Source organism: Xenopus tropicalis, chromosome 4, assembly GCF_000004195.4.
Source record: "Xenopus tropicalis strain Nigerian chromosome 4, UCB_Xtro_10.0, whole genome shotgun sequence".
Lineage (NCBI taxonomy): Eukaryota > Metazoa > Chordata > Amphibia > Anura > Pipidae > Xenopus > Xenopus tropicalis.
In genome coordinates this window covers 33,457,047-33,472,091 of record NC_030680.2, presented here as the reverse complement: position 1 = coordinate 33,472,091, position 15,045 = coordinate 33,457,047, and the positions used below count along the sequence as shown (strand labels likewise).

At 42.5% G+C, this 15,045-nt stretch overlaps 1 long non-coding RNA gene across 1 annotated transcript; it reads right to left on the bottom strand.

The window, feature by feature from the left end:
* Positions 1-5,665: 5,665 nt before the first annotated feature.
* On the bottom strand, positions 5,666-12,796 carry LOC116410347. Its single transcript, XR_004222311.1, has 2 exons — positions 12,712-12,796; positions 5,666-5,867 (listed from the first exon to the last, which is right to left on the bottom strand). It is a non-coding gene; the product is annotated as an uncharacterized LOC116410347 (long non-coding RNA).
* Between the last annotated feature and the right edge of the window lie 2,249 nt (positions 12,797-15,045).

The window sequence follows — 15,045 nt, the reverse complement described above, 5'->3', positions numbered from 1 at the left end:
CTATGAATTAAATAACTTAAGGTAAATCCCACTGCCCCCAAAAATCTGGCTGACTTATTAGCATGTTATTGCAGGTTATAGGCAAGTGGTTGAGGTTAAAAGTAACAGTTGTAGACAGGAGTGCTTGTGCAGAGTGGATTTCCCACTATTTCCTACTGTTGTTTCTAGGAAATCACACATTGATCTTTGGGACCGTATGCAACTCATGTGACACAGTGTCGGACTGGCCCGCCAGGATACCAGGAACACTACCGGAGGGCTCAGGTGTCAGTGGGCCCTCTTGCTTCTAACCATTTGGCCTAATTCATGGTCATTACTTATTTCTGTATGGGAACAAGGAAGCTTTATAGATAGATAGATAGATAGATAGATAGATAGATAGAGTATGCAGAGAAAAGATACTAGGATAATAACAAGGTTGAGGGAGGAGAGGAGGAATAATGGCTTAGAAAGTGGGCCCATTGTCCAGGATTTTCTGGTGGACCCTGGCATCTCAGTCCGACACTGATGTGGCGCTAGTGATTCCTCTGTTACTGACAGTGCTATGCAATTATCTAGTATTTACTTGCTTTAGAGATTTCCACAAACAATGGTACAAAATGTAAATGTAAAACTGCAGTCACCCAGGGCAATTTCCTTTCATGTTTCCAACTGCTCTAAACCTATTAGAAGTTACAGTGAATTTAAGAGGAAAACTCCCATCTGCACTGGTGTTCACAGCAACAAAGCTGTGCGTTTTCAGCCAAATCAACCATTTCATGTCACCACAGAGACTGGGAGTGTTAGTCGCACCTAGTGTCGATAAGGTACCTTGTATAGAGGCACCGTCTAACTGCATGCAGAAAAAATGGGTGGAGGGGGGGGAAGAGCTCTGACTGTATACAAGACTTCCCAATTGCACCCCAATGTGCTTATTACCCACCCATTTCCTGTCATGTTAAAGGCAAGCAGTAAAGACAAAAAAAGGGTTTAAAGGAGAAAGAAAGGCTAAGTTACTTGGGGGTGCCAAAATGTTAGGCACCCCCAAGTGACTTTAAGCGCTTACCTTGTACCCCGGGCTGGTGCCCCTGTTAGGAGAGAACAGCACCAGCCCGGGGTACCTGTAGCGCTTCCTCCTTCCGCCTTCGCTGTGCCGCAAATTCCGAGGACAATCGCATGTGCAGTAGAGTGAAAAGCCGACTTTATAGTTAAAGTTCCACTATTCACTCTACTGCGCATGCGCGCGCACGCGAAGAAGGAAGCAGGAAGCGCTGCAGGTACCCCTGCTGTTCTCTCCTAACAGGCCCTACCAGCCCGGGGTAAAAGGTAGGCGATTTATGTCACTTGGGGGTGCCTAACATTTTGGCACCCCCAATTGACTTAACCTTTCCTTCTCCTTTAAGTGCCCTGGAAGCCAAAACAGTTAAACAGCAAATAAGAGGGAAAAAAAATCATATTCTGAAGGGGGTATTGATTACATAGTGTTCGCACTTCAGGGTCAATGCCAATCCATAGCTCAAATTTTCAGGGACAAGCTTTTCTCCCAGAGACATGGCTTTCTCTATCATTTATTCCTAGGAGTTTAGGGTAGGCCTCACCAGAGACTTTATTGCTATAATCTGTTTTGCATTCATATACAGTATAGATAAAAAAGTTTGATGTGCCCTTTATCTGAAAGCAGTTCTGATGTGTAGCGCTGGCTCCTTCTGAAAGCTCAGACTCAGGCACAATGCACTGAGATGGCGCCTACACACCAATATTACAGCTAAAAATACATTTGTTGGTTCAAGAATAAAATATTAAATGGTAGAGTTTACCATAAAAATCATGACAGAATCCCTTTCAGTTCAGTGAATTTAGATCAGTATGGATCCAAACCCCCAAATACTTGAAGGTGTCTACCCATTGTAAACCCTGTAAATGGGTTGGGAAACTTGATGGGGGAGTGTCAGTCGGGAAGATCGCAGATTTAGACCAGTTTATTTTCAGGCCCAAGTAATTAGTATGTGTGTTGATTATGTTTAGTGCTAATGGTAAGGCTTGATCTGGGCTAGCAAGGTACAGTGTGTCATCTGCATACATTGAGATTATCTCAGGCATAGGGCCTTATTTGTCAGGGCATGTTTAATGTGACTGGCTATAGGTTCCATAATAGGGGGGAAAGGGGGCATCCCTGTCTCATTCCCCTACTAATTGGGAAGGGGCCAGAAATCTTGTTATTGGTCCTTACCTTAGCCACTGGTGGGGGGGGGGGGTACATTGCTCTCACCTTAGTTTAACATGCTGTTTCAGCCTCAGGCAGGCTAATATTGGAGACTAATTGTTGGGAAGTCTCCCAGTCTAAGCTGGGGAGGTCAGTGTCCTCAAGATAGTTGTTTATTTTATTTGGGGAGGTTTGTAGCTTAGAGGTGTACAACTCAGTCGTATTCTACCTTTTGTCAATATCTTTTGGCGAGGAGACAGTTTCCCCGCTAGATAGTTTTATAGCTGGGATGGCCATATGGGAGAAGTTTCTTTAGACAGGAGCGCCAACAGTTTCCCATTTTTATCACTGTGCTCAAAAATTCCTGCTTTTTGATACAGTATATGGTTTTTTTTTATGAAGTGTATAGTTATATATTAGTCAGCCATGCCAAAAATAGTATTTTGCCTAATAAAAGAAAACATAATTCTAAGCCACTTTCCAATATGAATTTATTAAACATTTTTTGTGCTTTAAAAGTTATCTGCTATTGAAAGCAGCATTTGCTGAACTCCTGGTTGTTAGGTTTTAAACAATGTTGCAAAGGTCAGTCTCATCCAGAGATAAATCTAAATCTAAACCGACTCCTTATAAGTTTAACCTTTATACTAAATATAATACAGCTGCTTATAACATCAAAAATATCATACGGAGAGATTGGAATGTTTTATCAGCTGACCCAGAGTTGGGAGAACTTATTGAGATTAAACCGCAGGTTCATTTAAAGAAGTCTAAAACATTAAATAATATGCTAGCACCCTCTAAGGCAGGGGTAGGGAACCTATGGCTTGCGAATCAGATGTGGCTCTTTTGGTGGCTGCATCTGGCTCGCTGCCAAATCTTTCATAAAAAAAATAACCGGGGCGTGGCCTGCACTCGGCGGATAGAAGACGTGTTCTAAGCCTTAGAACACGTCTTCTATCCGCCAAGCGCAGGCCACGCCCTCCTCTGCATCGCATCCGGCGTCCTTGGGACCCACCCTACCTTGCCCCGCAGCATCTGTGGCCAAACATATTGTATGGCTCTCACGGAATTACATTTTAAGATATGTGGTGTTTATGGCTCTCTCTCAGCCAAAAAGGTTCCCGACCCCTGCTCTAAGGTATGGGGCCGGGAGAAAAGATCTAGTAATACCTTGGAGCTGAAGGGGACATATAAGTGTGGTAAGAAAAAATGGAGCACGTGCTCTTAAGAAATTTAATGTAGAAGGTATACCCATAGCAAAAGATTTTATTAACTGTCGTTCCATCTATATTGTTTACCGTCTGCTCTGTCCATGCATGGAATTGTATGTAGGGGGGACTATAAGAGCGGAGGGATCAGGATCAGTGAGCACATACGAAATATAAAGGCGGGTAAGACTAATCATGGGGTGTCCCGGTGCTTTAAGGAGACACACAATTGTGTCCCACAGGACTAGTTTTTACGGGGCTTGAACAGATCCCTTCCAATATTAGAGGTGGGGATCGTTTTATCAAACCGCGACAACGGGAGACATTCTGGATTTAAATTGAGCACATTAGAGCCTCATGGTCTGAATGTTGATATTGATTTAGCGGCAATTTCGTTTAAAAAAATAAATAAATAAATTACATGTGATATATTTGAACTTTTTATATTTTACTTACCCTTTTAGTATTTTCATAGTTAGTCTCCATATAATTTTATTTACTATGAGTGCACCTATAATGATACACTTGGTGCCCTGTATGCAGTCATTACATCTATGCAATAACACAAGTAGTGTAGTCTGATTCATCTCTGTCCTCATATTTTATGAGTTCTCTTACCATGGTGCGTATTTGTCATATACCATTTTGTAACTTTCGAGTCATACGGTTACATTTTACTCTTTACTGATTTAATTACACACGAATGACGTTCTCTCTTTTGCACTGTGGCATCATTCTACAGTGCTGTTACTTTGCCCTAAGTTTGATAGCCATATAGATGGTGAGACTCCAGTTCTTATTTGGCTCCTGAGGAAACGTGACGGTAATCACGTGAAACGCGTTGAGCTCCTTTTGATACGTCCGTTTGAACATCACAATTTTGTGAGTAGTCTGTGTTGTGCAGGGTTTTATATTTAATAAACGTTATTATGCTTTTTTCTGCTTTCTCTCGATTTATAACCGCTTGAGGACTCGCCCGTTGCTTCAATCAAATCCGTTTCTATTGGTATTTTGGCATGTTGAAACTTGGGTCTGCTGAGTGTTCTAGCTTACCAAACGGTGGCGGATACTTACCACACTTTACACTTTTTTATCCATATTTTGCACATTGCACTAATGATTTTTAATATGGCTGTTTAAATACGCATTGCACTACCGTTTATACTCGAATATAAGCCGAGGTACCTAATTTTACCTAAGAAAAGTGGAAAAGCTTATTTAACTCGAGTATAAGCCTAGGCATCCATTTCTTTTAACACACCTGCGCACAGTATCTATGTGGGTCTGCCCAGATATTCCCATAGGATGCTCTCTTCAGCACAAGGCACTATCATGTAGACACTGTAAGGACATCCCATTTCCAAAACTTTCCCTACCTGCCCATGTTCAATGCGCACACTCTGCGCACACCGTGCGTACCCTACAGCCGCACACTCGGCACACCCACACAAAGAGCGACGTGTTTGTGCCGGCCCGGCGTGACGCGCGCGCGGGGGGGGGGGGGGCCTGCGAGTGAACGCAGAACGCATTACCTTATATACTCGAGTATAAGTCGAGGGTGCCTTTTTCAGAACATTATTGGTGCTCGAGTATATACGGTATATATATTTTTGTTTTTCTATTTTTATGCGCTTCCACTACATGTTTTATGAGTTCCTTTGTGTCTGTAGCCCATCATAGGCCTCTGTATAGGAGAAATGGCAATGAGAGGTCAGTAGTTCCCAGTGTTTGAATAGGAAGATATGAATGTGCCCAATCCCAAACAGATTGAGTACTGGAGAAAATAAAAGGAGGCTTCATGTCAGCCTCTTTGGCTTTAGCTGATAAAAGAGTGAAAACCTTAGCGCTGATCTACTGGGATTTAATGTCCCTTTCAGAGGAACCTCTAAGGTTTAGTGTCTCTGTCACTTCTTATACAAGTTGCCTGTGCAACATAATCTCATAGGAGCCCATGTTCTGCTCACTGTTCTGTAAATGCTCAGCTGCACTGGTGCTGGAGAGAAAGCTGGGATTATTACAGGATACACAGCTGCATCTTTTCCAACAGGTTTCTGAACTCACTAATAAAAAGTTGGCATTTAGCGTATTTACAGACTTGGCAACCCCATTACTCCCGTCAGTGTCTGGATAAGTGAAATGACCCATAACAACTACTTGCCCTAGCCGTGAAGCCTTTGGATCAATGGGATCTCCTTACCGGATATCGGATACCGGATTTGCAAATCGTTGAAACCCTATATTTCATTGCAAATAGTACAAAGACAACATAACAAATGCTGAAATGAGAAATTTTACTGCTTTCCCAAAAATGTCTTTTCATTTTGACATGAATGCCCACAACATGAGGGGAGGCAGGGGCTCGTTTCCAACGGTGTTCTTTCAGCAACGCTCTGTAACCCTTTGGGAACTGAGAGGACCAATTGCCGGAGTTATGAAAGGAAAATGTTGTCCCATTTTGTATGGGGCCCGGGGCCCTGGGAGAGAAAAGAGAGACATGTTAATATGGAGAGCTGGAGAAACACAAATATGCAAAACAGTCACACATTTCTTTTCTCCGTAACTAAATAATGGAACAGGGCATCAAACTGCACAGAACCTGCTATTTACGTTATATGTGTATAGGTGGGAACATAACAGGGGGCATTTACGACCCACAGGTGCAGGGTGTAAACTGCTATTTTGGACTTTTACCTACAATGCAGCTGATGCAGAAAAATGTATAAATTGGATGGAAATGCAATAAAAATGTTCTGGTTGGTGTCACTCCTGGTGTCAAAGGGTGCACTAGCACCCAACCCAACAACTAATGCAGGGCACTGTGTGACACACCTTCACGGGTGACAGTAAAACCCCAAGCACCATGGTGTCAATTGACGCACTGCACTCAATTCCAAACAGAAGGCCTAAAGGGCTGAGCAGCATCGAGCGCAACTGTACAGAACTGCAAGGAGTGGCTTTTAAAGGGAAACGAAAGGTAAAATCACTTGGGGGTGCCAAAATGTTAGGCACCCCCAAGTGACTTTAACCGCTTACCTCGTACCCCGGGCTGGTGCCCCTGTTAGGAGAAAACAGCACCAGCCCGGGGCACCTGGAGCGGATCGTTTCCTAATTCCGGCTTCCGTTTCTGGAATGCCAGCGGTGGGCGCATGCGCAGTAGAGTGAAAAGCCGACTTTAAAGTTTAAGTTCGGCTTTTCACTCTACTGCGCATGCGCGCGCAGCGAATCAGGCAGAGGCAAGCGCCGGCAGCTACCCCGGGCTGGTGCTGTTCCCTCCTCACAGGGGCACCAGCCCGGGGTAAAAGGTAGGTGGTCAAAGTCACTTGGGGGTGCCTAACATTTTGGCACCCCCAAGTGACTTTGACTTTCTTTTTCCTTTAACACAAATACATGGTGTAATGTGTGAGGCCCGAAGGTGAAAGTAAGTGTGCGGCACATGTTCCGGCAGGAGGGACAGACTGGGGAAGGGGTGGCTGTGGTGCACTAGTTATGCCGCTGATACCAGTATCTTTAAATATAGGCTTTTTTTTGCATGATGGCTGCCCATTTGTAACATAAAAATTAATATGGCATGGTCAAAAAATGAATTACATACAATTAGTATGTAAGTTATTTTGCAATAGCCATCTTTGTTAGTCATTTCAAGTACAGTGCCACTACCAACCCCTGTACCTTGGCAGCAGTGGGGGTTTATCAGTCAGTTGGTGTGTAACCCTTGTTATTAACACAGTAAATATTGTATTTCAAAAGTACATTTGGCCCCTGTGCTTCTATCCTTTTAAAAGAATAAGCTGCTTTAACACATTTCCCTGATTTTACATTTTCCCCATTTTTACACAATTTTTTCCCGGTCCTCTGAAAAATATAAAAAGTGGGTTTTACTGTATATGCAGAGCCTTAATATAAGTAACCGCAGGAAAACTGATGGAGAATTGCTTGCATGACACAAGCAAACTCCCATTTTCGTTTGAATGCGCATTTTGTGCCCACGGCAGAAGATTAGGCTTAAGTGGAGGTTTAACTCTTTATGTCTCTGGGACGGGTAGGCATAAGTGCTTCAGCTGAAATGTAGCTGCTAAAGTAGCATAGGCAAGAATTCATTTCAAAACATTTAGCCCTTTTACTTTGCTTTGAGAATTTTGCCGAGAGAGGCGCAGATAGAACTGGGTAAATCTCACATGCAATTTTAGAATTAGTGGATGCCTTTAAAACAGAAACAGAACTGTGCTGCAAATTATTTTTGAGTGCCCACTGTGTGTTCCAGGCCCTGGAGCTAAAGGTGAACCTTTTTTCAACCCCATTCTTGCTAGACCCACCTGCAGCTGAAGAGGATCTTTCACTTTCCCTCTCCAAATCTTATCCAATTTCACTTATATCTCAACCGTACCTTGTCCCAGTTGGCAGAATCGATATATATATTTAATATCCAATTGTTGTGCATTTGCTGAACTCTTTTTGCCAGCCAGAAAACTAATAATGACAATAGTGACATTCCGATCATGCACTTGTACAGAATAAATGCTATTATTTTGTCGTGTCGTGTTGCTTGCTTGATGACAGGAATACTGTCTAACTAATACTGTCTAGTTCGGGGAGATTAGTCGCCCGTGACAAGGTAGATTTGTTGCGGGCGACTAATCTCCCCGTGTGCCAGAGCCCTAAGTCTCAGACTCTAGCAAACTTGCTCTAAATATCCACTCTGAGTAAAACACGAGTGCCTAAATATCTCTAAAATCACATGTCTATTTATTGTATGCCAGCTCCCCACAGATCCAGAAAACCGAATGCTAAATTCCAAAGCCGAGCTATCGGAAGTACGTGGTCATGTTTCCGGACCAAGGAGTTATGTCTTACTATTGCTGCTTATTTTTCACTTCTATGCAATTTATTTTTAATAAAGGCAAATGCAACCAGTTTGGAGTCTTTCTTTAATTAGAATAATGCTCTTTACAATGAAGATGCAGTTACCAAATCAGTTACATCCTTGCAAAATGATAATTTGCCGGTTTTGTGTGGTTGAATTTACTTTAGTGGTCTGTATTCCCTTTTTATTGCATATGGTTTGTGCCACCAGGGTGTAAAGATGAACATGAAATCTCTTTGTTTTCAATCACACACAATCCCTGTGAGCTTTAATGAATACACAATGGAAAAACACATTTTGGAATAGTCAGTTTACACGGAGTATTTACAAGAATGTTCCATCACCACCCCCTCCTCTAACGAAGCTTTAAAGAGATACAGTCTTTTTTTTTTTTTTTTTAATGCATGCTCAGCTTTGTTCTTTTTCAAAACCTCAGTCCCATAGTACATAGCTATGCCAACTCTGACAGTCTTTTACTGGCACTAAGAGCAAAAGTCACACCAAGCTGGGAGGGCAGAGCGAACACCTGATGGGCTGGAGAACTGTGTAAAGCTGGCCATACAAGCACTGATACCATAGCAAACAAGGTTTCATATGATATTCGGTGCATGTATGATGGACTGACAAGGCGGCCATTATCGCAAAAGCCTTGGATATCGGCCATCTCATCGATCAGGCGCCTGAGCAAAGGCAAGCGTTTAGGGCTGAATCGTCAGATTGGGGTAGAATTCCCATTGTTTCTACCTCCATATCTGAGGATTCAGCTCTGACCGTTAGTGGAGGATAAGAACGATCCTCCCTGCGACCAATCGTAATTGTAATGTGTATGACCACCTTAAGCAATATATTCAGCCTATCAGATCCAGAGAAGGGACAGTCTGACCACCATATATACTACAGGACTAGGTGAGGGGCTATAATTTAAGCCAAAAAAAGCAATAGCACATTTTGCATATAGCCTAGAAAGGAATGCAAACATATCTATGGCACATATACAGCCAGTGCCATGGATTTTACATACTATGGTACATAAGCAGTCGTACTGACACTGTACAATTAAACAAGCATCAAACATAACAAATTGCCACTATATTTGCTCATCAACTGCCTTCTAAAGGTTCCATGTTTAGTATAGTGTCCGATGGGAGAAAGCCCTACATCATTTCATTGCTTTGGCAAAGCTGCCCAAACTGTAGTGAACAGAAGGCACATGAGCAAACACAAATTTAAGTGCTGCATAAAACCCTCGTCTAAACAAAGAGCACCTTATAGTGCAAAGGTCTCAAATTTTCTTAATGGCAGTAAATTCTTTATAAGAAATATATACAGATAGAATGTATAGGGTTGCTATTGTCACAAAAGGGGTGGTTTACCCTTAAGTTAATTTTTAGTATATTATAGAATGCTCTATTGCTAGCAACTCTGCAACTGGTCTTCATTATTTATTTGTAATACATTTTAAATTGTTTGCTTTCCTTTACTACAACTTTCCAGCTTGCAAATGGGGGTCACTGACCCCAGAAGCAAAAAGAAACTATTCTTCTGTGAGCTTATCGATACCTTTTATTTCTTATCTTTCTATTCAGACCCTCTCCTATTCATATTCCTGTCTCTCATTCAAACTGCTGCCTAGTTGCTAAGGTAAACAAGACCCTAGGCAACCAGATAGCTGCTGAACAAAAATCTAAATAACTATGTCTATGTTATACTAAAAGTTCATTTAAAAGTGAACAACCCCTTTAAAAATATCTTAAGTCAGCAATTTCAAGCTATTTTGTAGTTTGCGATTATGAATATATATATATATATATATATATATATAAATGAAACATACAAAACCTACAGAATGCCCAGTAGAAGCTATAAAATTCTAGTTAGCATTAAACGACTACCACATGCGTATTTCATGGAATAAGGTGAGGAATTTAAAAGAAGCAAAAAAACTGAAAAGGCTGTAACAATTTCAAACTTTAATGTGGCATATACAAGTACAAAAACAGTCTGTGCTCATATAGGCCTGCTGGGCAGAGGTGGACCCAAGGCCAAAATATGCCATTCATGCCACTAAGAAATACTTTGGCTTTAATACTTTGGAAATAGCCCAATCTTCTGCTAAAGATTAAATAAAGTGCAATTTCTCTCAGTGATATCCTGTTTTCTGTTATGGATGGCGCCTTGTCATGGCTAAACACTAAAGAGTACATTTTAGGCTAAAGATAGTTAAATGGACTGGAAAACACCATTTATTTCGAGCCCAGTGATCCCCAGGTACTAGCTCCCAAGCAACTTTCACTCTCCACCCCCTTTTTATATGGCCTCAAAAGCAAGAGCTTCTTTTGAATTCCTGGCATGGAGGCATAAAGACACAATTGTTCCTTCTCCACACTGGCAGTCCACATGGGGTTAATAAATGCCCTAATTTGCCAACCCCCAGAAACTCCTTTAAAGCTTGTGCGTCTCCCTCTTTCTACATTTGAATGTGGTATTAAAGTCTGGGATCTCTGCCATAACCCACAGCTACCAACTACTATGAACAATGGAGTTCCTATATTTGGTAGCATGGATTTTCTGGTTAGTCCATCCTTAATAACATTGTTCCTATACACTATTAACTATATCGATCACCAAAGCCCAATTCAAAAACCTATTTCCAAAAGGCAGAGGCAGATAGAGCAGTAATGCAAAATAACATTGTACTTTCCCCTTGGTTGGGAAAAACTTGCAGAACAGCTTTGTTCTGTAACAGCTAGAGTGGTCTATATGGCTAACTATACAGATAATCTGTCTATTTCACCCAACGCCTGATAGTTTGGATCACTGTTCAGTTGGGCAACCATATTGGCTAAGTTGTAGATCCCATCTGCTAGAAGTCAGTCAAATCAACAAGGTTGCTTGGGGAAGCTCTATCTGGTCAATAACAACTTATAAGGACCAATACATCATAAACTCATTAGATTCAGTCAGACGCATTCAACCAGAATTTCCAACCAGATTATTCTTAGAAATTACCAGTCACATTACCTTCAGTGAATACTGCTGTACAGAATTCTGTAATATTCTCTGTAATATTGTGTAAATGTGCTGTGGGGAATTTTCCATGCTAAACTTATCAGAGAGGCATGGAGTGGTCCAAACTCAAGGTTTGGTCTGGACAGGTTCGGGTTGGAAAATGGGATATCACTGCAATGCAGAGAACTTTTAATTTGTGCCCTATGGCTGGGCCCCCTATAACTTAACTCTTATAGGAGAAGAAAAGGTACAATCACTGGAGTGCCAAATTGTTAGGCACTCCCCCCCCCCAGTGATTGTAATCGCTTACCTTATACCCAGGCCCTGGGTTAATGCTCCTGTTAGGAGAAAACCACACCAGCCTGGGGTAGTTGTGAGAGAGTGATCCTCTTCTTTCTCCTCTCTTCTTTACTCCACTGTGTATGCGCCGGCCCCGGGATTCCGAAAATACACTAGAGAAGGAAGAGGATCACTCTTTTGCAGCTACCCAGGGCTGTTTCGGCTTTCTCCTTACATTATACCCCAGGATGGTGCTCCTGTAAGTGATTACAATCACTGGGGGGGTGCCCACCCCTACTCTGACACCAAATCAGATATCAGCTGAAGGGAAGGTCATGCTCGGCATCCTCTGCATGTCCTTTCTCAACCTTGAGTCGAATCAGGTGAGTAGGGGCTGGTTAGGGATGGTCTGAAGATTTCTAATCCGTGCATCACTATAACCTATGCATTCTTTTAAAGCAAATACACCGCCTACAATAATTCTTTTGAATAGAATAGTTTCCATTTAAGCTAACATTGAAAGGTTTTAATTCATGGCCACTCTCTACTTAAATATATAAATAATATAATTATGTTTGGCTCTAAATCTAATCTAATAATTTCTTACAGGCAAATGGGACTGACAATTCCAAAAAGGTGCACAGTGATTCTCTATATAAGGCTGCCTCTAAGGAAGTGCTCAGTACAGTTACATTACAATACAGTACATTTCATTGGCTTGTAAATGGTGTACTCGTCAACATGATTAATTGTGTTATTACTGCACATGAACAATTGGAATGCTATATTACATCCTTAGGGTAATGGTTCATGGGGCATTTTATGGCAGCTTTGTGTATGGACAATGTATGTTTTATCTCTGGAAATATGCAACATAAAATGCCTCATGTGCTTCAAGTCTTAGCACTTAGGTCTGGCGATAGCAGAAACCATTAGTTTTGTGCAACACTAAGGTGTAGAGTATGCAAGTCATTATATTATATATCCCTCTGCATCCTCAGGTCAGAGAACTGGGAATGTAAATCTTTTACAAGGTTGCATGCAGCATATATTTGATTTGGTGAATTCAAGGCAAGGAAAGAGCAGGTCCAGTGGTGAGGTGGATCGCTGGCGATACCTGTGCATTCGAGCAGGAATGGGTGCAGGAGACAAAGTTGAACTTTCCTCACCCACTAACTCAGTCCTTGTTACTGTTTCTTCCTCTCAGGAGGGGCACCAATAGCGGATTCTGCAAAACGCCGGGTAGAGTTCCCCCATCCGGTTGGTGGCCTGAATGTGGTACAAAGATAAAAACAAGAAAGGTTTTGAAAATTTTATTTAGCTCCCTACAATCATAATTGATATCATTACTGGGGACAGGGATACAGGATACAGGGATACCCCCCCAGAAAATCAGGAGGCACAGTGATACCCCCCAGAAAATCAAAGGCACAGGGATAACCCCCCCAGAAAATCAAAAGGCACAGTGATACCCCCAGAAAATCAAAGGCACAGTGATAACCCCCAGAAAATCAAAGGCACAGGGATACCCCCCCGAAAATCAAAGGCACAGTGATACCCCCCAGAAAATTCAAGGCACAGGGATACCCCCAAAATCAAAGGCACAGGATACCCGCCCAGAAAATCAAAGGCACAGGGATACCCCCCAGAAAATCAAAGGCACAGGCGATACCCCCCCGCAGAAAATCAAAGGCACAGGGATACCCCCCCCAGAAAATCAAAGGCACAGTGATACCCCCCAGAAAATCAAAGGCACAGGGATACCCCCCCAGAAAATCAGAGGCACGGGGATAACCCCCCCAGAAAAATCAAAGGCACAGGGATACCCCCCAGAAAATCAGAGGCACAGGGAATACCCCCAGAAAATCAGGAGGCACAGGGATACCCCCCCCCCAGAAAATCAAAGGCACAGGGATACCCCCCAGAAAATCAAGGCACAGGGATACCCCCCAGAAAATCATAGGCACAGGGATACCCCCAGAAAATCAGAGGCACAGGGATACCCCCCCCCCAGAAAATCAGAGGCACAGTGATACCCCCCAGAAAATCAAAGGCACAGGATACCCCCCAGAAAATCAAAGGCACAGGGATACCCCCCAGAAAATCAGAGGCACAGGGATACCCCCCAGAAAATCAGAGGCACAGGGATACCCCCCAGAAAATCAGAGGCACAGGGATACCCCCAGAAAATCAGAGGCACAGGGATACCCCCCCCAGAAAATCAGAGGCACAGGGATACCCCCCAGAAAATCAGAGGAGGCACAGGGATACCCCCAGAAAATCAAAGGCACAGGGATACCCCCCAGAAAATCAGGCACAGGGATACCCCCCAGAAAATCAGAGGCACAGGGATACCCCCCCAGAAAATCAAAGGCACAGGGATACCCCCACTGACTCTGCTAGTAGCAGCAATTAGGACGTCTGGGTGTTTAAATTTCCCGCGCAATAATGGGGCATGCGCAATGAGCGGTCATTTGGTATTATCACATGACCGTGACGTCAAGAAGGTCCCTTCCAAGCGTAGGAACTTAGCCGCTACCATAGCAACCCAGTACTCAAACATTGTGACGATCCACCTGCGTCAATGTAGTTAGCGCGCTGTCACAGAAGCCACGCCCCCTGCCTTACTATTGATTGGTAAGACGAGTTACGTCACGTCACCGTTAAGTCAGGTGTGGCGGCTTTTTCTGTCACAAGTTGCTTCTGGCGAGAGGGAAACGTCTGCTCTGATGGAAATGGCATGGAAATGTTTTCTTATCATGGGCACATAGCAGCATAGAAATAAACACGCAAAACCATCAAATTTAACTTCAGGTTAAGGTTGGATCTCCGGACGGAGATAGCGAACTGGACCTGTCAGCCATCGGTGGAGGTTCATGGCATCTCACAGGAGCGCTACAGATTAGCTCGGCAGAATAGAAATTGTGAGTTTACGCTGTATTGACATTTTATTTATTGTAGTATGGGCTGAAAAAAAACGTTCAATATATGATTGATTCAGCATGATATTTATATAGTTTTAAAATCAAGATTTCTTGCAGCGTGCAATTATTTCTAGGAAGCACTATTTCCATTCACTGTAATGGCCATCGGAAATAAACTTTTCATAATTCCTTTTCATAATATTGGTACTGGCTAGAAGAATGGCAATAGCACTTATTTGGTATTATTTGAGTATACACTGTTTTGACATTATTATATATATATATATACCCCATGCCTATATACCCCTCCTTCTCATAAGCTTGGTAGTGGCTAGCAGATCGCAATGGCAGTTATCTCCATTTTAATTTAGCAATCTGTAGGATGGGTTTCTGGTTGCAGCAAATGGCCAGCATGTAACTGATAGGTGAGCTGGATCTGCTTTCTTATTAATTGCTTATAAATTACAATTGTACAAAAAGCTACTTTAGATGAATTATTTGATGTGAGTATGCCAGCACTCACGGGACTTCAAAGCAGCATCAACAGAAAAAATAAAAGTTTTACAAAACATATTGTAG